Raw genomic sequence first — 26,427 nt, forward strand, 5'->3', positions numbered from 1 at the left:
TAATCTAGGTGTTAGATTTGACACTTCCAGACCCCTGTAGCCCTGGTTTAAGTATTAGTGAAGATTCTTTCTAATGTAGATAAACAGTTCTATGTAGTTCTCTGTCTGAGTCTTCCAGACGAGACCTTAAAAGTGCAGTCCATTTTGCTATCTGTGGATATTAAATACCCTGTGGTACGTTCATAGGAGTAAGGGTTTGTTATGATACCTTTGGGCATATTTTACCTGTTCCATACTGGAGGTTATGGTATGATGTGCCCAGTTGATTTCTGCTCTCCAACAGAGGGAACTGCATTTCGGTAGTACTACCTTACAGAGGGAACCACTGCTATGTACAAGGTTGCCTAAAACTTTGCTTCTTACATGGTTTGCAACAGGAGTCTGAAATTTGTGAATGAGGGGTGTGATGGGTTGGACCCGGCTTCCAGGGTGTCACCTGATGTGCTGAGCCTGCCAGTCCCAAACCCTAACTCTAACCCTAAACCTGGGTCCCGCCCCCAACTCTGTGCTGATGTGGCAGGCTCTCAAGCCCCCTTCCAGCACACACACAGGTAGGGACACACCCAGCTGTAGAATCACACAGAGTCTTCAAGCAGCTCTGTGTGGGAGGGTTCAGTTCAGGGAATTGCCCAGTGCTCTAGTGCACACACCCTCTGGAGCGTAAACCCAAAATTATATTATCTTGCATTTGTATAGAGATTTGCCCCTCCCTCGATGTTGAGGAAGATATGCGCAGCACTTTGCCCCCCACCCAGTTATGAATTGCACAAACTGGGTTTTGGAATAAATAAAAAACAAGTTTATTAACTACAAAAGGTACATTTTAGGTGATTATAAGGGATAGCAAACAGAACAAAGCAGATTACTGAGCAAATAAAATACATGAAAACTAAGCTTAACATACTAAGGAATACCGGCTACAAATAATAATTTCTCACCCTAAATGTTGTTTCAAGCAGGTTGCAGAGTTTCTTGAAGGTAAACTACACTGCTTGTAGCTTGAATCTCCAGGGATTCCTTTTACAGGCTGATCTGTCTCGCCTGGGCTCACCCTCTACCTCCCCCACCTTAGTTCCTTTGTTTCTTCAGGTGTTTTCAGCAGTCTTTCTTCTTCGGCGGGGAGGCAGTTGAGAAGGGCCTAGATTAACTCACTCCCCAGCCTTAAACATGATTTACATATGGTGGGAAACTTTTGTTTCCAGTTTGACTCCCACCCCCTTCCAGTGGAAAAATACCAGCTCAAGATAGTGTCCTGTACCAGGTGACATGATCACATGACCTTGTAGTGTCAATGCAGCATCCCAGGAAGCTTCTCAGGAAGGAGGAAGATTGAAAATACTAAAGTCCCATTGTCCTTCCTAATGGCCCCTCCAGGCTGATTTCATACTGTCTGGTGGGTGTTCCCCAAGTACACACACAGTTGTAGTTGTTACATAGTCAACATTCCGAACTTCAGATACAGGAATGATACATGCATGCAAATTGGATAATCACATTCAGTAGTCATAACCTTTCCAATGATACCTCACATGACCCATCTTGCATAAAATATATCATATTTATGCCATATTCCTATCATAATATTTCTATGAAGAATATGGGGCATAATGTCACGGGGGAAACAGTAGATGTAATATATCTTGACTTTAGTAAGTCTTTTGATACTATTTTGCGTGACCTTCTGATAAACAAACTAGGAAAATACAACCTAGCTGGAGCTACTATAAGGTGGATGCATAACTGGTTGGAAAACGGTTCCCAGAAAGTAATTATCAGTGGTTCACAGTCAAGCCGAAGGGCATATCAAGTGCAGTCCTACAGGGATCAGTCCTGGGTCTGGTTCTGTTCAATATCTTCATAAATGATTTAGATAATGGCATAGAGAGAGTACCCTTTAAGTCTGGGGATGATGCCAAGCTGGGAGGGGGTTGCAAGTACTTTGGAGGATAGGATTAACATTCAAAATGATCTGGACAAACTGGAGAAATGGTCTGAAGTAAATAGCGTGAAATTCAGTAAAGACAAATGCAAAGTACTCCACTTTGGAAGGAACAAGTTGCACACATGCAAAATGGGAATTCACTGCCTATGAAGGAGTACTGCAGAAAGGGATCTAGGGGTCATAGTGGATCACAAGTTAAATACGAGTCAACAGTGTAACACTGTTGCAAAAAAGGCAAACACCATTATGGGATGTATTGGAAGTGTTCCCAGCAAGACTGGAATTAATTCTGCTCTACTCTATGCTGATTAGCCCTCAGGTGGGGTATTGTGTTCAGTTCTGTGCACCACATTTCAGGAAAGATGTAGACAAATTAGAGAGAGTGCAGAGAAGAATGACAAAAGTGATTCAAGGTCTAGAAAACATGACCTCTGAAGGAAGATTGAAAAAAAATTGGGTTTTTAGTCTGGAGAAGAGAAGATTGAGAGGGGACATAACAGTTTTCAAGTACATAAAAGGTTGTTGCAAGAAGGAGGGTGAAAAATTTGTTCTCCTTAGATTCTGAGGATAAGACAAGAAACAATGGGCTTAAATTGCAGGAAGGGAAGTTTAGGTTTGAATAGGAAAAACTTCCTATCAGGGGTAACTAAGCACTGGAACAAATTGCCTAGGGAGGTTGTGGAATCTCTGTCATAAGAGGTTTTTAAGGTTAGACAAATACCTGTAAGGTATGGTCTAGTTATTACTTAGCTCTGCCTTGAGTGCAGGGGACTGGACTAGATGACTATTGAGGTACCTTCCAGTCCTACACTTCTATGACTTGGTAGGGGGAAATCCTGGGGTTACAGAGCTGCTTTTTTGCTGCTGTCAGGAAAATCCTTTTAGAATTGGCTGAGTTACAACCAATTGAAAATAGCCTTTTCCCATCTGTGCCTTGCTCAGTAGAGAGCGCTGCTAAAGTCCCCATCTCATTCTGTTGGTGTGACATATGCTTCCCACCCCCTTGCTTCAACATGTTCCACTGAACTGAACCTCTGGATTGGACACAGGGAGAATGGATGTTGCTGCCATCATCCTTATTACTGAGGGAGACCTCATTCCCCACTGAGTGATTACATCATGTGAGAATAGAGCCCAGATTGCTATATGGCGGACACCCATTACATCTTCCCTGATTGATTATAAAGCTAAATATTTCTCTTCACTGCATCCCTCCTTGTGTGGCTTTTGTCTGACCTAGTTATGCTGTGATTGTTCATCTCTCATGGTCTTACAAAAGCTGCACAAAAACAAGGATAGTCTATTTTCACTGCAGAATTTATTTCATTACCATGAGAAGCCACAAAATTGTACTCTTCTTTGATCAGCTTGCAAAAATTGTCCTACGTGAATTGAGCTCCGTGAGAACTCCACCCAACTCAACACAAGAATATTATATGGAACCCAGTTGTGTTGTACTGCTTGTATTACCACAGATCAATAAATGAACTTTAAAAAACGGAACCCAAACAAGAATTATAGACATAGGCAAGGGTCACTCTACAAATCAAATTCTTCTCCTCCCCCCCCCCTTATTTCTAAAATTAAAAGATATAAACCAAGATGTGACTGCTTGGTCTAGTGTAACTATTGATTTTTTCAGTGTGATGAAAAATGAGGCTGGAGTAGAATGAAAAAAAAGTTACTTTAAACCTTTTTCCATTAAAGAAAAAACAAAGAGGTCTCCTGGCTTATTGGCTATGCCAGCTAATTTTAAAAGAAACCAGAAGATTTGTTGTTCTCTCAGCAGTATCATGTATACATCACACTAAGTGTTGCTTCCTGTAGTCCTGATCTGACAATGGGTCCAGATATAGATATACATATAGTAATAGTTGAACTGCGACCTAAATTGGTGTTCTACCAAGTTCAGGTAAAGGGGTTTTTTTAGATATTTTTTAAAGAACTTTCCAAAATAAATATCTCAGCACTTTCTGACACTTTTCAAGCCCTGAATGTTGTAATAAGATGGAACTTAAGTGCTGTTATTAATTGCACCAAATACTGCAACAATAACAAGTTTCTTTCAAAGCCATTCAGGCACGATGGAGAAGGATGCAAAAGAAATACCTAGATATACTTGCTTGCTTGATCATTTTTTAACAGTGTTCTATTACATTGCTCAAACTAGTTTGTTGCCACTTAATCATTTTATTGACCTTCTTTTTGAATTAAAGTTCCTTGTTTAATTTTACTAATGAAGTTAGTATGGATGAAAATTGATAGCCTTGGAGACAGTTGTTGTCTAGTTATCCACAGAACAGATGCAGCATAGACAATTGCAATGTAAGCTTCCCTGTCTTGCGTGACCAATATGACTCCAGTCCTATTCTTGCAGAGAAGGACCACCTCTACAAGTAAGAGCATGTTCGTTCTCCATTCTGTTTGGACCTGATTCTCCATTGCCTTGTCCCATGTGCAGTCACTTACACCAGTGTAAAGTGAATGCAAAAGCACTGCCATTCTGAATTAGTAGCATTTCATACCCATTCTCCCTTAGTTTAAATTGTTACCTGCAGTACGGGGCAATGAAGAGTAGACACTTCGGCCTTATCTACAAGTAGAAAAAATGGTGTTTACAATGGGATAGCTAACACGTTATAAAATTCTGGTGGTCATGTTGTAAATATACAGTAGAACCTTAGAGTTACAAACACCTCAGGAATGGAGGTTGTTCATAACTCTGAAATGTTCATAAGTCTGTACAAAACGTTAAGGTGGTTCTTTCAAAAGTTTACAACTGAACATTGACTTAATACAGCTTTGAAAGTTTACTATGCAGAAGAAAAATGCTACTTTTAACCATCTGAATTTAAACAAAACAACCACAAAAATAGTTTCTTTACCTTGTCAAATCTTTTATTTTTAACTTTCTTTCTTTTTTTTTTAGTAGTTTACGTTTAACACAGTACTGTAGTACAGCATTTGCTTTTTTGGGTCTCTGCAACCTGATTGTATAATTCCAGTTCCAAATGAGGTGTGTGGTTGACTGATCAGTTTGTAACTCTGGTGTTGGTAACTCTGAGTTTCTACTGTACACCTGTTTTCTGAGTGTAGAAGTACCCTTGGTCTCTTTGTTGAGACTGCAAGGTGCCAATTAATACTAGTTGTGATGATGATGATGATGATGCCCTTTGGGATTTGGACATCTTTCTAAAGGCTGGTCTATATGCAGAGTTGCATTGGTTTAATGAAAGGTGTGATGTTAAACTCATGCCAAAGGCTGTGTGGACACTTAATTAAAACCTAGTGATCTCTGTTAAGCTTGCACCTGTAAATTACTAACTAAACGGATATTAGTTTCATTTGCATCTGCTTATATAAGGCCAAGTTTAAACCCAAGAATATCAGAGCATAAAGCTGCACCAGGGCTTTAGTTAAACTAGTGTAACTTTATATATAGCCTGGGGAGTAACACTTTCAAAAGCTCCCAAGTCCCATTTTTATAGTTTCTTACAGTTTAAGGTCAAAAGGGACAATTAGGTCATCTAGTCTGACCTCTGGTATTTAGGAGCCTGTCTCATTGAAAGTCAGTGGGATTTAGGCTGCTAAGTAACCCAGGTGCTTTTGGAACTTTTACCCTAGGCCTAGTAGAAACTCATTTTGTATAGGCCACAGAGCAGCTCCGCTATGATCCGGAATAAATTTGCACCAATGGAAGGAGCTGTAACTCATCCTGGCGACCTACGTCCTGAGCTTCTGTCTCGTGCAATGTGGAAATCTAAAGAAAGTGGTGATGTGGGGAAGGATAAATGTCTAGAGGAAAAAGGTAACCAGAATCTCTGGCAAAGATATACTGGAAAGAAACGAAAAGTGCCAAATAACAAATGAATATTATGAAAGAAATTTTATATACAGAGATGCCTCCGTAAATGTTAAGTGCAGTTAGGTTCTGAAAGGGGTTTTTTTGGTTTGTTTTTTTGTTTTAAACATTTATTTAGGACTTTCCAGGAAACACTTCACTAAAGCCATATTGGTTAAAATAACATCTTGTTTAATTTATTGAGCTGAATGCTGTAGTGTTTTCCAAGTATTCTCCTCTCCTCCTCTAGCTCTGTTTAATTGTCAGCGTGGTAACACAGACATTTTTGATTTTAAAGATTCTGTCATTAATTTTGAATTCAAGGATGTTTTCAAGATGGAAATTATTATTGAATCCACTCATAACTGGCAATAACTGGCTGTGGTGCTAGGTTTCATACATCCTTGATTCTCCTTACAGAGTACAAGACTGGTGTAAATGAAAGTCCATTGATTTCAGTGGAGCTACTCATGAATTACACCTATGTAAGTGTCCTGTCCAAAACCTGTCAAAGGTGCTTCTCCATTGACTTAAATGGGCATTGGACTTGGCTTTAAGGGTTTGATCCTTTTGAAAGTCAAAGTGAAAAGTTGCATGGGCATTGGATCAAAGATGAGGCCTCCAGTTTCCCAACATCCCTTCCCTCAACATTTTGGTATCCTTTTTTTCATCTGTCTTTTTGCTCTTCCCTTCTATGTGTGCATGAACAAGCTATTTCACAGAACTATTTCTCAGTGTGTGACAGGAATTTAAAGGGGAGTAAACTCTTTTCTGTTCCCATACTAATGAAAAACACGTCTGATTATAGTGTCATATGTGCTTCAATAGCAGAGGGTCTGGGATTTTATAACTTTTTTTCAGGGCTATATACGTTGGTTGTAAACCTCATTCCAGGTGGAAAACTGGCACAGCGGGTGTCCGTTCAGGATATTCAGAACTCTTTCCTCTTCTCTCCTATATAAAGCCAAAGAAACATAGGCTGATGTGTGGGGTGGTGGTTGTTGTTGTTTTTCCCCTCCCAGTCAACCTTCCATATCCCTCTTGGTAACATGAGGGTCCACAGCTGCCTTCAAGCCTGCTTGTGGATGTGACAGGGCCAACAGACAGGATTGAGGGCCAGGAATCTGGGGCTTATTACACAACCTTCTTGTGTGAGCCTGGGCAAGCAGTTTAACTTTTCTGCCAGTTTCCTCATCTGTAAATGAGGATGATAATCCTTACAGGTGCTGCAGAGCTTAATTAACTAGCATAAAGTGTTTTGAGTGGCAGAATGGTCCAGTGTATGTGACACTGGGCTGGGTCTCTGCCCTGGGTTCTATTTTTGGCTCTGCTTTGTGTGAATTTGGGCAAGCCACTTCCCCTCTCTATGCTTCTGTTTCCCTTCCTATTCCTTCTTTATTTAGACAGTAAACTTTGGGGAGGTAGGGACTGTCCTTTTTATTGTCTGTGCAGCTCCTAGCATAATGGGGCTCTTATTTTGTTTGGGGCCCCTGGGTGCTACTTACTGTAACACTGTCCATCACAGAATTATAATTCGTAATAGAAATACAAAGTATTTATAGTGGAAATTTCTTTCACAACATCAACACTGCTCCTAAATTGGCTGGATGGGTCATTCCAGTGATTCAAGGTGTTCCCTCTTACCCTCCTGTCACCAGAGCAGCACAAATCAGTTTTCCCAAATCTCTTGACCTCTAATTTTTCTCTGCCTCTTGCACCTCCCTATGTTTCCATGAAAACTCCTTCTGGTTACAGTCCTGCACATTCCCCTGTACGCAACTGCTCCCATTTCCCATTCTCCCCTGCACCCTCTATGTTCTGTTGTATTGTGTGTGTGCACGCATGTGTGTACACACACACCAGTTCCCCCTCGCCCATGATCTGTTACTCCTACATTCTGCTTGAGTAGATCTGTTTGAATGGATAACTTTTGAAAAGAAATATTTAGGTTTAATGATAATATTTTGCCATTATTTTTCATAACTAAAAGATTGTCTGACAGCAGAGGCTGATGCATAGTCTCTGGAGAAACTCATGACAAATGGCTGACATCTCCCTTTGTTTTCAGTGGGACTGATGCTACAGCTGCCTTCACTTAAGGTACCCTCTTTTAAAATGACCACAACCTCCCATTATTTCCAGTGAGAATGAAGCTAACAGCCATCTTTATGACCATCCTGTGGCCTCATTTCTTTTGAGAACAATGAGAAATGACAGCCATTTTGAAAGAGGGCATTTCTACGTGCCATTCTCTGTAGTAGAACGTTATTCTTCAGCCTCTGCTGATGGAGAAACTTTGAGTTATGAAGAACGATTGGGGTGTGTGTGTCAGGAAACAATCAATAACCCTTAAAAAAAGAAAGAAAGAAAAGAAGGGGGGAGGGGGAAGGAAAGCTATGCACAAGATTTCTATGAGGTTTAACTATAAGAGAAGTTTGAAGTGTCTATTATTCCATTATTAAGAAAATCTGGGGCCAAGAAAAGGTTGTATGGTAGTGCTAAATTTCTTAAAGGACCTTTCTTTTAATTATTTTTAACTTATAAACTATCCAGTTGACTTGTAAATGCTCAGAAAATTAATTCGACACTCAGAATAAGTGCTGTAATTATAAGGGGGCGGGGGAGTCATAGGTGCTGGAACTAGGAGTGCTAGGGGTGTGGCAGCACCCCCTGGTTTGAAGTGGTTTCCATTATATGCAGGGTTTATACTTTTGTTCAATCGCTTTCATAAAAATTGTTCCAGCACCTGGGGGAGGAGGGTGATGCTTTATTCATCTTACAGAACAGTGGTTGAATCCCTGCTTTAAGTGGAAAACTCAGCTCAGCCTTAACTACAGAACTGTGAGCAGTGCTAGAATAACACTTTGCACTTTTGGACCACTTCTTTCATATGAGGATCTCAAGTACATTCTGAACATAAATGTCTAATGTTTGGGTGTCCAGTTTTAGACTCATAGAGCCTATTCCCCTTCTTGCCCCTCCTCAATCGACCTTAAGGAGCCCAGCTTCGGTTGACTTAAGTTAGGATTGTGGGTGCCCAGCATCTCTGAAAACCAGGCCTTCAGTATGTAACATTAGGTCTCCCAAAAAGGAGGCAATCAAAATTGGAGGCTACTCTTGAAAATATAGTCCTTATCAAGTTAGCCTTACTTACACCCATCTGAGGTAGGTAGGTAGGTGTTACTACCCCCATTTCCTAGTGTCTTGGCTAAGGTCAGACAAAATGTGGCAGTTTCAGAAATAGAACCCAGTCCTGGTTCCCAGCCTCAGTCAACACTGCTTGTACCACTAATATGATAGGGGTCAGGACAGAATTTGGCCCAATCTGTGCAACTCCCCTGACTTCAATGTGCAAAATTTGTGATTACTACTATGGTTTCATAGACAGATTTTGTTTGGGGGGGGAGGGGTCATGGTGTACAAGCATGTAACAGGAGACTCTGAAAATAAATGTTAAGTAGAGTCAACTACCTTTTATGTAACCATGAGAGAAACTGAAAATGCTCAAAGCTGCAGTGATGCCAATAACAAAATATAATATGTTGTTGATTTTAATTTAATTAATGGAGATATCCTGTCTCCTAGAACTGGAAGGGACCTTGAAAGGTCATTGAGTCCAGCCCTCTGCCTTTGCTAGCAGGACCAAGTACTGATTTTGCCCCAAATCCCCAAGTGACCCCCTCAAGGATTGAACTCACAACTCTAGGTTTAACAGGCCAATGCTCAAACCACTGAGCTATCCCTCCCAAGATCTTGTCCCAAGATCAGGCACAGTATTTAAACTATTATATAGTTGGGAACCCTGATGTGCACAGTTGCAACACTCACACTATAGGAACTCTTTTATATTTACAAATATAGTTTATTAATACATTTAGCACAATCACAAACACCCAGCTCGGTAAGGTAGATAAAGATACTACAGAATGTACATTTCCACATCCATATACTCACACCATCCCTTGTAGAACAACTTGAAGTGTTAGCCATCATCTTCCTCATCACCTTCCTCCTCCAGTGGCCATCATTCTGGCACCTCCCAAGGACAACATCTCCTTCTCCTACCACCCTTAGGCTGGGATGCCACTTTTATAATATGTGACGCTGATGCCATTATGTTCAATGCATATTCAGTAGGGGAGTTTTCCCCTTTTCCTTATTTGTATTTCCTCATCTTAGTAATGATGTAGTGTCTTTTCCTATAGGTTAATATATCAGTGATCCCAATTTATTATCATATATGTCAATTCATTACCATGGCCCTTTTGTGATTATGTATCACATTTATTATTTCTGACCTAACTCATTATTTTGGTTCTTTCCAAGCTGTAGTGTACCTGTTGCGTTTAAAAGGGTATGAACTTAGGAAAGCCCCTATGCCAACCTGCTTGAATGCATCCTCTATGTTAAAGGTCACAGCCATATATGGACCTTATGCTTTATCTCATCACTATCTATCTAGGTGAAAGATCCCAAACATATGTATGCTAACTTTGCCTTAGCTCAACGTAAAGGATGTGGCCTGCAGGTCCCTTGTGTTACAGCCAAAATATACTCTAATATAAACCTGTTATAATAAAACAAATAATCAAACCCATAAGAAACTTATAAGAAAAAAAATATAGGCAAGCAAGCAGGCTAGTCTTAGATGTATCTCATGTACTTGTTATATTCGACAGTTTGTTGCCAGGACATCATGTGCCCATGGTCAGAACTTCCCCTTAAACTCTATTTTCAACTCCCCAAATACTTAGGGGTTTTCCATTGGGCTGTTTATCTGTGCCAAGTTTATCTGTTCAAAGTTCATCGATCCCAAACCTTAGGCTAACTTGCTGAAGCGAACGTCTTACAAGATACTGGCCTGTATCACTGCTGAATATGATGCAAAGCAGTAAATATAGTCAAGGCAAACTAGCCCACTGGGCTACAGTGCTTGGACTCTTGAGGGGCAAGGATTACAAAGCATAAGCAAAAGATCCCCAGCGCCTGGCCTGGGGTAGCCTTGAGGACATATAGAGCTTGCCTATTACAGCAGCTTCTATCACCCTTTGGAACCTAAGACTAACTTGTGTGTGTGCATTTACCTGCTTTAACCTTGTAAATTGTTCTTATTTCTTTTTCTTAGTCAATCCTATAATAAATTAACTACAAGCATTGTATTTGGTGTGAGATCTAAGGTGCAACTGACCTGGGGTAAGGGACTGGGACCGGAAGTAACCTGAATATTGTTGTGATTTTTTTGTTTTTGTTTTTGTTTAAGGGACCATCTAGCACAAAGGCAAGCTTGCCTGGGTGGCAAGATAGATTGGAGTACCCAGGGGACTGTTTGTGACTCCATGTTAAGGCTTGCATCTGAAGAAGTGAGGTTCTTACCCACGAAAGCTTATGCTCCCAATACTTCTGTTAGTCTTAAAGGTGCCACAGGACCCTCTGTTACTTTTTACATGTTAAGGCTATTATAGTAGATGGGGAGTTCACATTTGGTTAGTAAAATCTAAGTAATAGGTTTGTGCCTTGCTTCTTCACAGTTTGCCCTGAAGTACTCTCACCTGTGAGTCACTCCTGATAGCTTGAGAGCCAACCCCACTGTGATGTCTTCCTCTGCCTCTACCCATGGGGTCCTGGCCAAACAGGGATCCTGACCCTGGAGGCTTCTACCCAGGCCCTGGTCTTGACTTACTGGGAAAGTAGCCTGCATGTCCCTACTGATGAAAGCCAGGCAGGGGGAACGATCTAGTGTGAGAAGTGTCCGTTGGTGGAGTCCCTCAGAAAGCAGATAAGAGAGCTGCAGGAGGAAGTGGCTTGTCTGCATAGTATCTGGGAGCATGAGGACTTCATCCACAGCCAAAATTTTTTTTTTTCCTGTGGCTTTGTTTTATTTCCTTCATTCAGCTTCCAAGCCCACTGAATGGTCTTCCTTGCATGTAGCATTTCCTAGGTGCGATAGAGCCATTAACCAATCCTTTTGTATTGCGATGATCCTTGATGACTCATCTGATTTTGATAGTCCTTCTGGCTGGGGAGGGGGGACGATTCCCATGCCTAAGTTCACAGGTTCAGAGCAAACATTTTCAAAGTTATAAAGCAAAACTTACATATTTTCTTATAGCATGGAATACAGACATTGAAAATGAGATTAATGCATGCAGCAACTTGCAAACATTTCATAGTCTAAACACTAAATATGTTTTTATAAGACCAATACCTATTTTGAGCAAAACTAACATAGGTGAGATGGTTTGGTCTCCAGCTATGAGTTTCAGTTCTTAGCTAATGCCTGCAGCCTGGGCAAGTGCTGGCATCTGACCTGCCAGTGTCACACTGTCTCTTTAAATATATTTCATTATTAAGTACTATATACTTATAAGTACTTTATATATAAAGAGCATACTGTAATAGCAATTATTGGCTTCAGCAGTTGTAAGATATGGTAGCTTCAAAGTAATTGAAAACTAATATGCATCAATAGTACAGTCATTGATTTTTCATAGGATTATAGAAGACAGATGGGAATTGATATTGCAATGATGTCCTGGTTAATTGACCATTGTAGTGGTTCAGTAACATTCCTGTCAATAGAACAGGAGTACTTGTGGCACCTTAGAGACTAACAAATTTATTAGGGCATAAGCTTTCGTGGGCTACAGCCCACTTCTTCGGATGCATATATAGTGGAACATATATTGAGGAGATATATATACACACATACAGAGAGCATAAACAGGTGGGAGTTGTCTTACCAACTCTGAGAGGCCAATTAAGTAAGAGAAAAAAACTTTTGAAGTGATAATCAAGCTAGCCCAGTACAGACAGTTTGATAAGAAGTGTGATAATACTTACAAGGGGAGATAGATTCAATGTTTGTAATGGCTCAGCCATTCCCAGTCCTTATTCAATCCTGAGTTGATTATATCTAGTTTGCATATCAATTCCAGCCCTCTACACCAATATTCCACACAAAGATGGACTACAAGCTATCAGGAACAGTATCCCTGATAATGTCACCGCTAACCTGGTGGCTGAACTTTGTAACTTTGTCCTCACCCACAACTATTTCACATTTGGGGACAATATATACCTTCAAGTCAGCGGCAGTGCTATGGGTACCCGCATGGCCCCACAGTATGCCAACATCTTTATGGCCGACTTAGAACAACGCTTCCTTAGCTCTCATCCCCTAACGCCCCTACTCTATTTGCGCTACATTGATAACATCTTCATCATCTGAACCCGTGGAAAAGAAGCCCTTGAGGAATTCCACCATGATTTCAATAATTTCCATCCCACCATCCACCTCAGCCTAGATCAGTCCACACAAGCGGTCCACTTCCTGGACACTACTGTGCTAATAAGCGATGGTCACATAAATAATACCCTATACCGGAAACCTACTGACCGCTACACTTACCTACATGCCTCCAGCTTCCATCCAGGACACACCACACGATCCATTGTTTACAGCCAACCTCTAAGATATAACCGCATTTGCTCCAATCCCTCAGATAGAGACAAGCACCTACAAGATCTCTACCAAGCATTCTTAAAACTATAATACCCACCTGCTGAAGTGAAAAAACAGATTGACAGAGCCAGACGAGTACCCAGAAGTCACCTCCTACAAGACAGGCCCAACAAAGAAAATAACAGAACACCACTAGCTGTCACCTTCAGCCCCCAACTAAAACGTCTCCAGCACATCATCAGAGATCTACAACCTATCCTGAAAGATGATCCTTTACTCTCACAGATCTTGGGAGACAGACCTGTCCTTGCTTACAGACAACCCCCCAACCTAAAGCAGATACTCACCAGCAACCACACATCACTGAACAAAACCACTGACCCAGGAACCTATCCTTGTAACAAAGCCCGATGCCAACTCTGTCCACATATCTATTCAAGTGACATCATCATAGGACCTAATCACATCAGCCATACCATCAGGGGCTCGTTCACCTGCACATATACAAATGTGATATATGCCATCATGTGCCAGCAATGCCCCTCTGCCATGTACATTGGCCAAACCGGACAGTCTCTCCGCAAAAGAATTAATGGACACAAATCTGACATCAGGAATCATAATACTCAAAAACCAGTGGGAGAACACTTTAACCTGTCTGGCCATTCAATGACAGACCTGCGCGTGGCTATCTTACAACAGAAAAACTTCAAAAACAGACTCCAACGAGAGACTGCAAGTACTCCTGTTCTTTTTGCGGATACAGACTAACACATCTGATTCCTGTCAATGAGGAAAGAGATGCCCCTTTCTTTTGGGCTTTTTTCCATATTGATGAGTGTATTCTTTCTCTCTTTGTGCTTGCTTCTTTTATGGTATGGCTCTAAGGGTCTGTTTTTGAGTTTCAGGCAATCGCAGTCTTACAAGATCTGGTTCTATGTATCTGCCCATGCTTTTATTTTAATTGTATCACCTGCTTCATTTGTTACCCACATCTATATATCCTCTGGGAAACATACTGAAAGGGAGAGGGCTAAGAGAATGTTTGTAGACTGAAATGGAAGAGAGCAGGAGCCAATTTTAAACACTAGTTTTTAAAAAATATTTTCTGTAAACAGTATTATCCTCTCCAGCAGGAAAGGGCTTACCTTGTGAAAAGAGCTTTAATAGATTTATGCCTTGCCCACACTGTCTGGCATGACTTTTTTTTAATGGTGTCTGAAGTGGTTCCCTACCATGTGGAAAGTGTCAAGTGGATAGGATCAACATATTTTCAGAGGGGTAACATCTGCAAGACTTAACTTGGTCACAGTTTATATTAAGGTGATTTTTAAAGGGTTAATAAATGATTAGTGGATGTTTTTAATAAATGGCAAATCAGATGTTATAGAGTCCAATAGGTTTTTTGCAATTTTGTCTTTTTACCTCCTAGAAGACCTACTGACACGTTTATAGTCCTCTTATAACACACATTCACATCTGTAACATGATTATAATGCATTAAGAATTTAATCTTTATAAACTATTTATAAAACAAATCTTAATACAAAATATGACAATTTTTTTTATATCTTTTGCTTTCACACTCAGTTTCCAGTGCACTCAGTGTTTTTTGTTTTTAAGCACAAACTTCCTGTTTCTGATGTGTGGTCTTAATTTCAGGCTCTTGGACATTCCTGCTGATCAAATTTGCATTTGCATCTGAATCAAATTTAAATTAATTAATTTCCTCACACTCACCAGCTGCGATCAGTATTGCCTCAGCTGAGTCTATGGCTTTGTCTACACTGCCAATTGAACAACAAAACTTTTGTCGTACACAGGTGGTTAAAAAAGCTCCCACACCCCCAACACAAAATTTTTGCCACGGCAAGTGGCAGTATAAACAGCTCATTGTCAGCAGGAGCACTCTGCTGTCGACAACGCAAACCCTGTTCGTAAGAGGTGGAAGTATTTTGTCGGCAAAAGTGCTGACAAACAACGTTTACTCTGCCTGACTTTTAGCGACATGGCCGTGTCACCTAAAGCTGTGTAATGTAGACAAAGCCTATAGTTCTCTTACAAAAGCACATTTTTACATTGATATTAATTCTGTTATTGTATTCTGAGCTCTGATTTGGTTGTTTCAAACCCCACGGTCTGCTTTGCTCTCTAGGGTACTGGTTTTAAACTTAGCTTAATTTCCCTCCTGATTTCCCCTAAAATTCTCTAAAATGTGGCGCTTGCTTTGTTTTTCACTCTGATCCTCATGTTGGTAATGACAGTTTTCATATACAAGTCTGCTAATGCACCGGCTTTACTGATTATATTTGGATTATGACTTTGGTTGAAGTCTCTCATTTTAGTCTTTTGTTAAATTTTTAAAAATTGTAAGTACTTCCAGTGTTCATGAATGGTGCAGTACTAATATATCTGGAAACTGAAGTAATTTCTTTATCCAGAAATAGTTTGACCAATTCTATTCTTTATGAATAATTCTGGTTACCAATTTACCTTTTTGGAGCATGATCTAAAGTCAACGAAAAGTCTCTCCTTTACGTAGTGCTTTGGATCAGGGCCCTGCTCAGTAAATTGTTCCCGAGCAAAACCAATTTTCTTTATATCCGTGTATTCATTGTACTGAGCTGTGTAACTATATATTACACCTCAAAACACTATATGAAAAAAACATTATTAAGGTTCCAGAATCAAGCACTCTTAAGTTAGGTAATGCCAGAATTAAGGTTGCCAGTCCCAGTTTCCCCTTTTCCCCAGCTTCCAGTCTCTTGCCCAACCAGTCCTTGCCTCCCCCCACCCAAAGCTCCCAGTATCCTTGTTCAGCCATTCCCAGTTTCTCTTCTCATCTCCAGTCTCAGACTTGGCAGATTTCTTTTCCCAATCTACTTCTTTCCTTCCCCTGTTTCTAGCTGTTTCCCCCACTGCATTCAAATCAGATGGCTTCTTCCTCCACACTGATGGGGTGCCAGCAAGGCAGGGGGGACACAGAGCACAGGAGAGATGGGGCTACCTGGCTTTAATTCCAGTGTCTGGCCTGGCCAGGGCCACCCAGAGGGTGGGGGCAAGTGGGGCAATTTGCCCCGGGCCCCGCAGGGGCCCCCAGGAGACTATAGTATTCTATAGTATTGCAACTTTTTTTTATGGAAGGGGCCCCCGAAATTGCTTTGCCCCAGGCCCCCTGAATCCTCTGGGTGGCCCTGGGCCGGGCCTGGCCTGGCCTTGGCCAGGAGCTGTAGCGAGCAGCCACTACAAGAAAGTCCAGGTTTAAAGTCTGAGTTAAAGACTATGGGGATGCCTACAGTTTATCTAGGCCTGCTAACACATGTGAAAACTACAGACTGCCTTGTCTTCATATTAGTTATCTCAACTAAAGAATGTGACAGATGCAAGATCCTGGAAGCATGGAAACTTCAAAAGACTATTGTATTGAGTTGTGCGATGGGATTAATCATAAACTTTGGTATCTTATAACTATTATTTGTACCTCTTTTGAGCAAGGGATTGTATGCTAGCTCCAGGAGGGAGGGTTAGTGAGCTGAAGAACTACCTACAAACACTAAAATCAGAGTATATGGGGGTAATTACTCCAGAACCTGGGACAGGTAAACAACTCCACCCCAGGAGGTGAATTGAATATACTGCTTCAGACCTGGTTCAAGAGGCTGAGGAGACAAAGGAAGCTTGTGTATAAAGGTCAGCCTGAATTTGCTGAGGACCCCTCATTTCGATCCAAAAACTGATATGAGGTTATAACCAAGAGGGCACACCCCCAGCTGGAAGAGTTTAATAACTGGAACCTGCCAGGGTTTCCATATGGAAGATGGTGACATCTGGTAAACTTAGCAAGAGTGTAGACTGCTTATTGTTTTATTATCTGTTTTCTCTATAATGCTTGTGTCCTCAAATGTATTGTGCTCTATGAAAGCTGGCCGGTCACTGGTAATCCTGTAACATTGTCCCTGAGGGTATACCTACACTGCAATTAAAAACCCGCATCTGGCCCTTGCAAGCTGACTTGGGCTCCAGACGAGGGGCTGTTAAATTGAGGTGTAAGCTTGGGCTGGAGCCTGGGCTCTAAGACCCTGTGAGGTAGGAGGGTCTACACAGCAATGAACCATCCTGTTAGCCTGAGCTCCTTAACCCATCAGCTGGCCCTGGCCAGCCGGGGGTGTCTAAATGCAGTGTAGACATACCCTGAGAGAGAGTCAAGTCCAGGGTGCTGGATTCAGGTCAGACCTGCTGGGATAAGCATACTGAATTGCAGGGCATTACAAGTCTAAATGCTAGGCTGTAGGGAGAAGGGTGCATGTCCCCTCCTATAGAGAGGTGACAGCTGGAAGACTGAGACCTAAAAGGGCGCCCTTGAACCAACCTGGGAATCTGACAAAGAACACACCCTTTTTCCTAGTAAAGTCAAGACTGCAGAAGCACAGCACAGAATCTCAGTAGAATTTAAAGTGTGTGGGAATTCTAGGCAGGTAAACATGATTACACAACTCTTCTTATTTCTGTTGACCTGTGTGGGCATGAGCGCACAGTTCAAATAAAAACTGTTTATTAGCTCATGATCTGCTTATTTGTAATGAGGGGTGAAAAGCAGCTTTTCAAAAACTTAGTAAAAGCCAATGACTCTCCTTATTTTTGGACAATCTGACTGTATTAAGTTAGAGATGTTGGGGGGCAGGGTGTTTGTTTTGCAGAAGGAAATTGATGATGTTTTTAGTAACCTCCTGAAAGGGTGTAAGGCTGGTTCATCAGGTAGGGCCAGGTTTTGATACTCTTGCACCTGACTCTACAAGTGCCCCCACTTGCTTCAGGGAGACCATTTGCGGAGTAATGTGGAATAATTTAGCATGTGAAAGAGTATCACAATCTGTCCCTTAGTGTTCTAGTTTCTTATTCCTCTTATTTACTTCCCTCTAGCCCTCCTCCACCCATTTATGTCCACAAGTGATTAAAAATATAATGGAAAGTGGATCAACGAATGCAGTTCACCACCTTTTGGATATGAACTTAATGCAAAAAAACAAGAGAATTAGTTTGGTTTGAAAATGCCGAGCTATATTTTAATTGTAATGTTTCTCTGTGCTGTGTCTTCAGGTTGCTTTCAATGGAGTTAGCTGGTATGTGATGAATGAAATATTGATTGGTTGGCTTCAGATGACAGATGCTATGAAATCCGAACAAACATTTTAACTAATATGAAATTCAAATTCTGATCAAACAGAAAACTAATATGAATTTCATATTTTGTTTTAATAAACACATATCTTGCTAGTGGCTGAGAACATTGTCAGGCTTCACTGTATAAGAACACCATTTTTCTGGGCTTAGATGCCAAGGTAAAGAGTGTTTTGTCTGCATGCAAATGCAAACCAATTAAAATTCAGAAATAATTGAAGTTGATTTTCTCAGGTGGGAATGGTGGTAGCAGCTTAGAAAATTGAAACTGTAATATATTTTCCCCAATGTGACAGGTACTTTGTATTGGTCTAAAGTGGGTAAAAATATGCAGTTGTGGGGAATATGTGTTATCTTGTATTGTCATTGAAGATGAATAGTGACCAAGTTGAAATGAAATATCATATTTGTAAATAATAAGTGAATAGATAGGGATTGCCATACATGTCAGAACATTGTTCCAGCTAGTCCGGTTCTTGCTTCTGATAGTAGTCAGTATCAGATGGTTCAGAGGAAGGTGCAAGAAACTCTATAGTGGACCATTCTGCAATAACATGCGTAGAGAGGATGACTCTTCCTATTCCTGTTAATAAGTGGTTTAGTCCCTGAAGCATGGGGGTTAATGCTCCTTCTTGAGGAGAATTTTTTAAATATAATATGTCTAAGTCTTGTCTGCACTTGTCCTCAATGTCTTGTGGCAATGAGTTCCATAGGTTACCCATTTAAAAATACTTAATTAGTTTTAAATGTGTCATATTTTAGTTTTATTTAATGTCCCCTTGCTCTTTATGGAGAGGGTAAACTAGCATCTGATTCACCTTTGCTATAGCATACACCATTTTGTAAACCTCTTTCATGTGTCCTCTTTTGTCTCCTCTCTGAACCATTTCTGTTTCTCTATAAACTTTTGAGATAAGGGGACCAGAACTAAACAAAGTATTTCAGGTGAGGGCATATTATTGATGTGTATAAAATGATCATTATAACTTTTTTTATTCCATTCCTTTATGAACCCTAACTTTTTGTTTGCTTTTTTGACTGCTGCTGCACATTGAGAAGTTTTTCATTTGAGCTGTCTGTGCTAATGCTCTGGGTCTTTCCTGAGTTGTTGCAGTTAATTTAGAGCCCATCAGTGTGTGCAAGTAGTTCATACTGGATCAATGTGCATTGAACAGGCCCCAGATTAAAATAATGATGCATGGGTGGGGATTGGATTACTTAGGGAATGGAGGGCAATGCCATTTACTTCTAGTCCACTGGTTTGAATCCTGGCCAGGTCAACAGAGACCAAAAGTCATCACCATTTGACAGCTCTGTGGTGTCTAAATGTGAAGTGAGTTGGTGGCCTCATCATGGTTCACATTTCTGAACCCACTTACACCATTGGTGCCCTTTTGGAAAGCCAAAGCAGAGAGGCCAAGGATGTCATAGGCACAGAGCCCGTGTAGAGATTGTCCCCTCTATCTCAGTGTGGCGGAGTGTTGCTGATGCCTGTGATGCATCTGTTCAGAAGAACGTGAGGGTTTTGTTGTTTTCCCTTGGTCAATCTGGCACTTATCACACACTAAATTCACTTAAATTATATTATTTCTCCCTGCTCTAGTCAAGTCAGGCTCTCCAACGTCTTTTCTTTCTGTGTTCCTTTGTCAGACTTGGAGTAAAACTGGCACCTGCTCTGAATAAATGAGAACTGGGCCTCAAATACATCCCTTGCGTAACAACTGCACTGAAATCAATGCAGCTACACAAGGATGAATACAGCTCAGTGCCATTAGTGCCTGTTTATGGCATTTCTCTGGCCTCCATTAGCATAATATCTGAGTATCTCACAATCTTTAATGTATCTATCCTCACAGCACCCCTGTGAGGTAGGGAAATCCTGTTATTCCCTTTTACAGATGGGGAACTGAGCCATACTGTAACTTACCCAATACTATATAGGAAATCTGCGGTAGAGCAGGGATTTTAACCTGGGTCTCAAGTCCCAGGCTAGTGCCCTAGTCACTGGACCATATTTATTCTCTAATCCTTCAAATACTGAGAGAAAGTCTTTTTGGTGTTAGCATAATTCAAAACTCTGTCACTGAGCATTATTATTAAACAGTTATTTGTCTGTAGCACTCAGCGGCCCCAAACAGGGTCAGGGTTCCCGAGTGCTTGATGCTGGACAAATGTATAGTAGGAGACTGTTCTGCCTCAAGTAACTTATAATCAAAGAAGACACGTTATGTACAAAAGGAGGAGGGAGGGGGAGCAGTTAAATATATAGTACACTACTGGCATATATCTAATGGCAGCTTTTTGCTGTTCTAAACAGATAAGACAAATATATTCAGTTGCCACTCAGCCTACTCATTTGTTGGCTGATTTCTTCTAGATATTATGGCAGAGGTGTGTGACAGAGGAAAGATTGCCCAGTTATTAGGGTCCTAATCTGGCACTGTGGAGACCCGGGTTCAATTCACTGCCCTGCCACATATTTCCTGCCTGACGTTGGCAAGTCACTTAATCTCTCTGTGCCTCAGTTCTCCACTTCCCTACCTCACAGGTGTGCTGTGAGGATAAATGTATTAAAGATTGAGGTGTTTGGATACTATGGTAACAGGGGCCTAGAAGAACCTAAAATAGAGAGATATTATGCAACTCCATCTGGAATATACTAGATAACTTAGTATAACTGGGGTACAGTTGTAACAATAACATTTAGCGCTCTGCACGCTCTTGGTTCTGTCTATTTTAGGTGGAAAAAATGTTGCAACAAACTGTTGGCTGGAATGCCTTGGTCTTGCATCCTGTCTGACGCCTTTGTGTCCACACATTACAAGTCCCAGATCTTTGTATCTGTTCAGTTCCTCAGAGCTGGAGATTATTAAAGACTCTGTGAACAGCAAGAAGTTGTTTTATTGGTGCTACAAAACCCAGGAACAATGCTGCATATTTTTAAGCACCATCTGCTGGCACTTTAACTATTTACTTATATACAGACATCTCACTTCTACAGACCACCCCGTAACAAGTTACCCCATGGGAAGGGGGAGACTGTGGACCAGTTGAGAAACTGCCCTGTGAGAGGGAAACTGAGACACTCCCACGCTGGGGTGGGAAGGGACAGCTGGCTCAGTTGATAAATTCCTCCTTTTGTGTGTCCCCAGTTTTAATAGCAATAGGGGCAGTCCCCACTCAGCTGAAATAATAAAATTGCACACTATTGCACAATATTGGCTGGTTTTATCACATTTCATGCAAGTCAGGTTTTCCAATTTTTTTTATATCAAGCTCATATACTATAATATAATTTTTATATAGGCACAAGTCCAGCAAAAAAACTTAATTAAGCCCGTGCTTAACTCTAAACTCTTTTCCCAATGATATCAATGAGACTACTTATATGCTCAAAGTTAAGCACACGCTTGAGTGTTTGCTGAATTTGGACTCTACTGAGCATCCCAATCAGATCAAAATAAAATTATAAACTTGTCACATAAGTTTCCTTCCACTGAATAAGTAAAATACAAGCCTCTATCTCCCTCTCTACTGTTTGTTTGTGCAGCTGGTGTGATTATGACCCCGCTTATTGTTTTTGTGGATTGATTATCAGTTTATCTTTAGATGGGTTCACTCCACTGAAAATGCCCTGGACACAGTTTCTAGTGACTTATTTATTACTAAATTCCAAGGTTTGCTCTCAGTCTAGATTCTGCTCAATTTATCTGCAGCCTTTGACACCATCGATCAGTGTTCTCATCACTCGACTCTTCTCTATATGGCCAATGTGGGGTAATGCTTGATTAGCTTTCATCTTATCTTTCCAACCACTTGTTTCTGCTTATATAGGGGAAGAAACTATCTGGGACTCATGATTAGCTATATATAATAGTATTTTTACAGGTTCTCCTTTTTTATAGATATGAAATGCTGGCCATACTGCTAATGGAGGGGATGATCTACGCTTATTAACTCTTCACACATTTTTATTATATATGTGTGTGTATAAATATATATATTATGTTTATATAACAAACCCTAGTAATTTCTCTTATGCTGAAGCGGAGAGATTTTTTGACTTGATAAAGTCATTTGAAGTTTCCAAAAAAAATAAAATCATTCAGTGACTGATTTTTCTGTTAGTGGTGTGGGATAGCCTATGTCCCTCTTCTTCACAAGCCCATCACAAGGTGAATTGATAAAATGACCCCTGTGCTCTTGAAGAGTAGCTGGGCCAGATTCTGTTCTTGCTTCCTGAGTAAAATCTCGAGTAATTTCAATGAAAACCCAGAGTCACTCAATGGACTTCACAGGTGTAACTGAAGTCAGAATCTGGCTCTGTTTTTATTTAAACCGGGGGAAGAATTTGCTTTTATGAGAAACTTGAAATGATGGTGGAAAGTGCTATAACTAGGAGCAAGGAGAAGGCTGGGAGAGTGAGTGGTTGTTGGGAGTCAGGTTGCCATGCTCCTAGACTTACCGCCAGAACTGGCCTCTCTCCTGCAAGAAGCTCCTTCTTTAGGCTGAAGTGCTAACCTGCTAGAAGCATCTTACTTTTCTGTTAGGCTTCCTGCACGGAGTCCATTCTTTTTACACCTGGACAATGAATTAAATTGTGACTTTGCAGCTGACCGCATAGCTTGCTAGATACAGCAGTGTCCTTTCCCTGGGAACTGCAACAAACAGCCAGTCACTCACCTATAATTGCTAATACTGTAATAATAATAATAGCAATAATAACAGGGCTCAAATTTTTAAACAGGGAGAGTAAATAACCATTAGAACAGTGGCTCTCACACTTTTTTACTGGTGACCCCTTTCACATAGCAAGCCTCTGAGTGCAACCCCCCCTTATAAATTAAAAACAATTTTTTATATATTTAACACCATTATAAATGCTGGAGGCAAAGAGGGGTTTGGGGCTCATGACCCCCCATGTAATAACCTCGTGACTCCCTGAGGGGTCCCAACCCCCAGTTTGAGAACCCCTGCATTAGAACAACTAACCAAGTGATATGGTGTATTCTCTATCACATTAAGTCTTTTAAATCAAGATAGGCTCTAAATTATTAGGCATTACTAGGTGAAATTCTATAGCCTGTGTTATCAAGGATTAGATCATAATGGTCTCTTCTATCCTTAAAATCTAGAAAATTCCCTTTCTAATGTTATAGCAGGACCTTCAACTACTAATGCTCTCGGGGGAGTTAAAGGCAGACTGAAATGTAATAAATCCATGGCCGCCTAAGAACTTAATGATTGTCATACCATGGCCACTGGAAACCTTAGAGCAACAGCAGGTATTGAATTCAGATCTTCCTGTTTCAGGAAGCATAATGGCCTACCACTTGACCTAAAGGAGAATCTCCTTTTGCTGTCAGCAGTATAGGAACTATGAGACCCAGATGAGCAGTTCTGATATTATCAGAAGAGGGCACTGGTACACATACGCGCATCAGTACATCAGAATAGATTCAGAGTGTACAGAATGTACAGTCTTGTTCCAGGAGGTGTGACCATATTAATCTCCATTCTCAATCTACACTGATTTCTTATCCATTTAACTTCAATTGAGTTATCCTTCTGGTTTTCACATTTCCCTATTGATCTATGCCAGCTGACTTTTCTAACCCCTTAGTCATCTGTGTTCTTACTTATGCATTCCGTTTCTGCAATCTGGGCCCTTTGTTGCCTCATTGTAACAATTACTACATAACTAGCTTTATTATTTGAATACATCTGTTATTCAGTCTTTCAACAGGTAAACTAGGGCTACAAGTAAGAATGAGGGGGAAAAAATCTAAGTCTACGTAATGGTTATAATTCAGACAAGAAAAAATATTCTATAGAAAGACTGGAAATGTAGTGGTCATTAACCAGGGGGAAAAACCTAGTTTCCAAAGCCCCTTTTATATTGGGATAATATGTCAGGTCAGTAAAAATTTCAGTCATGAAGATCAGTTAAATAAAGTCTGTATCCAAAGCCAGCCAGTATGCATAACAGCCATGTAACACTGTGGCAGTTTCCTGAGTAATGAAGACCATAAGTCTGTAAAATAGTCCTACTTGCTCAACTGTTTGTAAAGCTATTTATCATAGGAAAGAACCTAATAGAAAATGTACCCTCTAGTCAAATGAGACGGGACTGAACTCTGTTCACTTACTTTCTTTTGCTTACCACTACTGATCAGACACAGAGGTGGATTAAGATTTATTGGGGCCCTGGGCACAAAGAACATTTGGGTCCCCCACATCCTGAGGGTCTGGGGCACCAGAATGGGGGGGGGCATGACTTTTTAACATGGCATAGTAGCTTCGGGCAGGCATGGAGTGGCAGTGGCATGGGCGTAGTTTGGGGGAGGCGGGGGCATTGCCCCCCAAAATGCAGGCTTCAGGCCAGAGTCAACAGAAGGAGTGGAGCCGCATGGGGTTGCTGCCTTGGACACAAATCCCAGGTGGCAGTGGGGGCAGCCTGGTGGCAGTGGGGGCAGCCTGGCAGCAGCGGGACGTGGTGGGGGCAGCCTGGCAGAAGGAACCAGGCACAGGTACTGGGTGAGCCTGGGTGGAGTGCAGCGGCCGCTGAGGCCATGCCAGTAGCAGTGGGAGCTGCACCAGAGGAGCCTTCCCTGCCCAGCTCCTCACTGCCTGGGACGCCCCGGAGCTCCCCGCCACCTCCCAGGCCAGGGTAGGGCCTCCTCTCCCTGCAGATCGTGTCTGCAGGCCCTGGGGAGAGGCAGCAGGTTGACCCGTAGCCCCCACCCCTGGGTCCCACCAGCAGTGGCATATCCAGGGTGAGGTGGGAACACAGGCTGGGGGTTGCTCTTGGGCACGCTGGGCAGGGCAGGCGGAGGGTCTATGGTTCCCCACAGCAGTCTAGGCTCCCTGGGTGTCTCTTACCACTGTCCATAGAATCATAGAATCATAGAATATCAGAGTTGGAAGGGACCTCAAGAGGTCATCTAGTCCAACCCCCTGCTCAAAGCAGGACCAATTCCCAGCTAAATCATCCCAGCCAAGGCTTTGTCAAGCCGGGCCTTAAAAACCTCCAAGGAAGGAGACTCCGGCTTCCGGCCTGGCCAGGGGCAGGGACCCTGGGGGAAGAAGAGGAGCAGGGGGGCGGGGGCCACAGTTCTGCCATCAATGGCCCCCCCACTTCTATTCAGGTTCTGGTGCTCCTGTGGGGCCCCTAAATTGGCCTGGGCCCTGGGCATGAACCATGGGGCCCATGCGTTAATCCTCCACTGATCATACAGGTTTATGATCTACATTTTATTTCCTAACAGTGGGTTAAATTCTGCTCCCATTAACGTTGATGTCAAAACTCCCATGCATTTCAATGGGATCAGCATTAGATCTATAATCACTGGTACACTATGATAGGTGTGTGATAGAACTGCTCCCAAATCCATATAATAACAGATCTTGTATCTTGGTACAAAGCAACAATCACACGTATGTACCATGTCAGGTTTCAGATTTCTGGATTTCATACAGGTGAGCAGTAAACATGTGAAAGATCCATTTATAATTAAAACTCCAAAATTAAGCTGCTTCTATAAGGAGGTTTAGAACTGGTTGTAGAACACATTGCCCATTGTTCAGGAACTTAATAGTTTGTAGGTTCCTCACCCTGTTCAGCATTACTTGAAGCTTAAGCGTTTTTTAAACTTTAGACAGAAGTTGTTGCTGAAGATGTCTAGTGTCTAAAGGGATGCACTCTCCTATCTGATTTGTAAGCCTAAGAATTTCAGATACCAGAGAGGGGAAATGTGTGCTGCATGAATGGAATTATTTTATGTCTATGCCAACTGTCCAGAATGCATGAACTAATCTGCCAAGCCTGGTGTCAGGGGGTAGCAAGCAGAGCAATTGCACAGGGCACCACACCACAGGGGGCCCCCCAGAACTAAGTTGCTTGGGTTTCAGCCTGGGGTGGAGGAGTTCAGGCTTTGGCTTTCTGCCCAGGGAGTAGGTGCTCAGACTTTGACTTCAGCCCCGGGCAGTAGGGCTCTGGATTCA

Source organism: Trachemys scripta, chromosome 5 (genome assembly GCF_013100865.1).
Source record: "Trachemys scripta elegans isolate TJP31775 chromosome 5, CAS_Tse_1.0, whole genome shotgun sequence".
Classification (NCBI taxonomy): Eukaryota; Metazoa; Chordata; order Testudines; family Emydidae; genus Trachemys; species Trachemys scripta.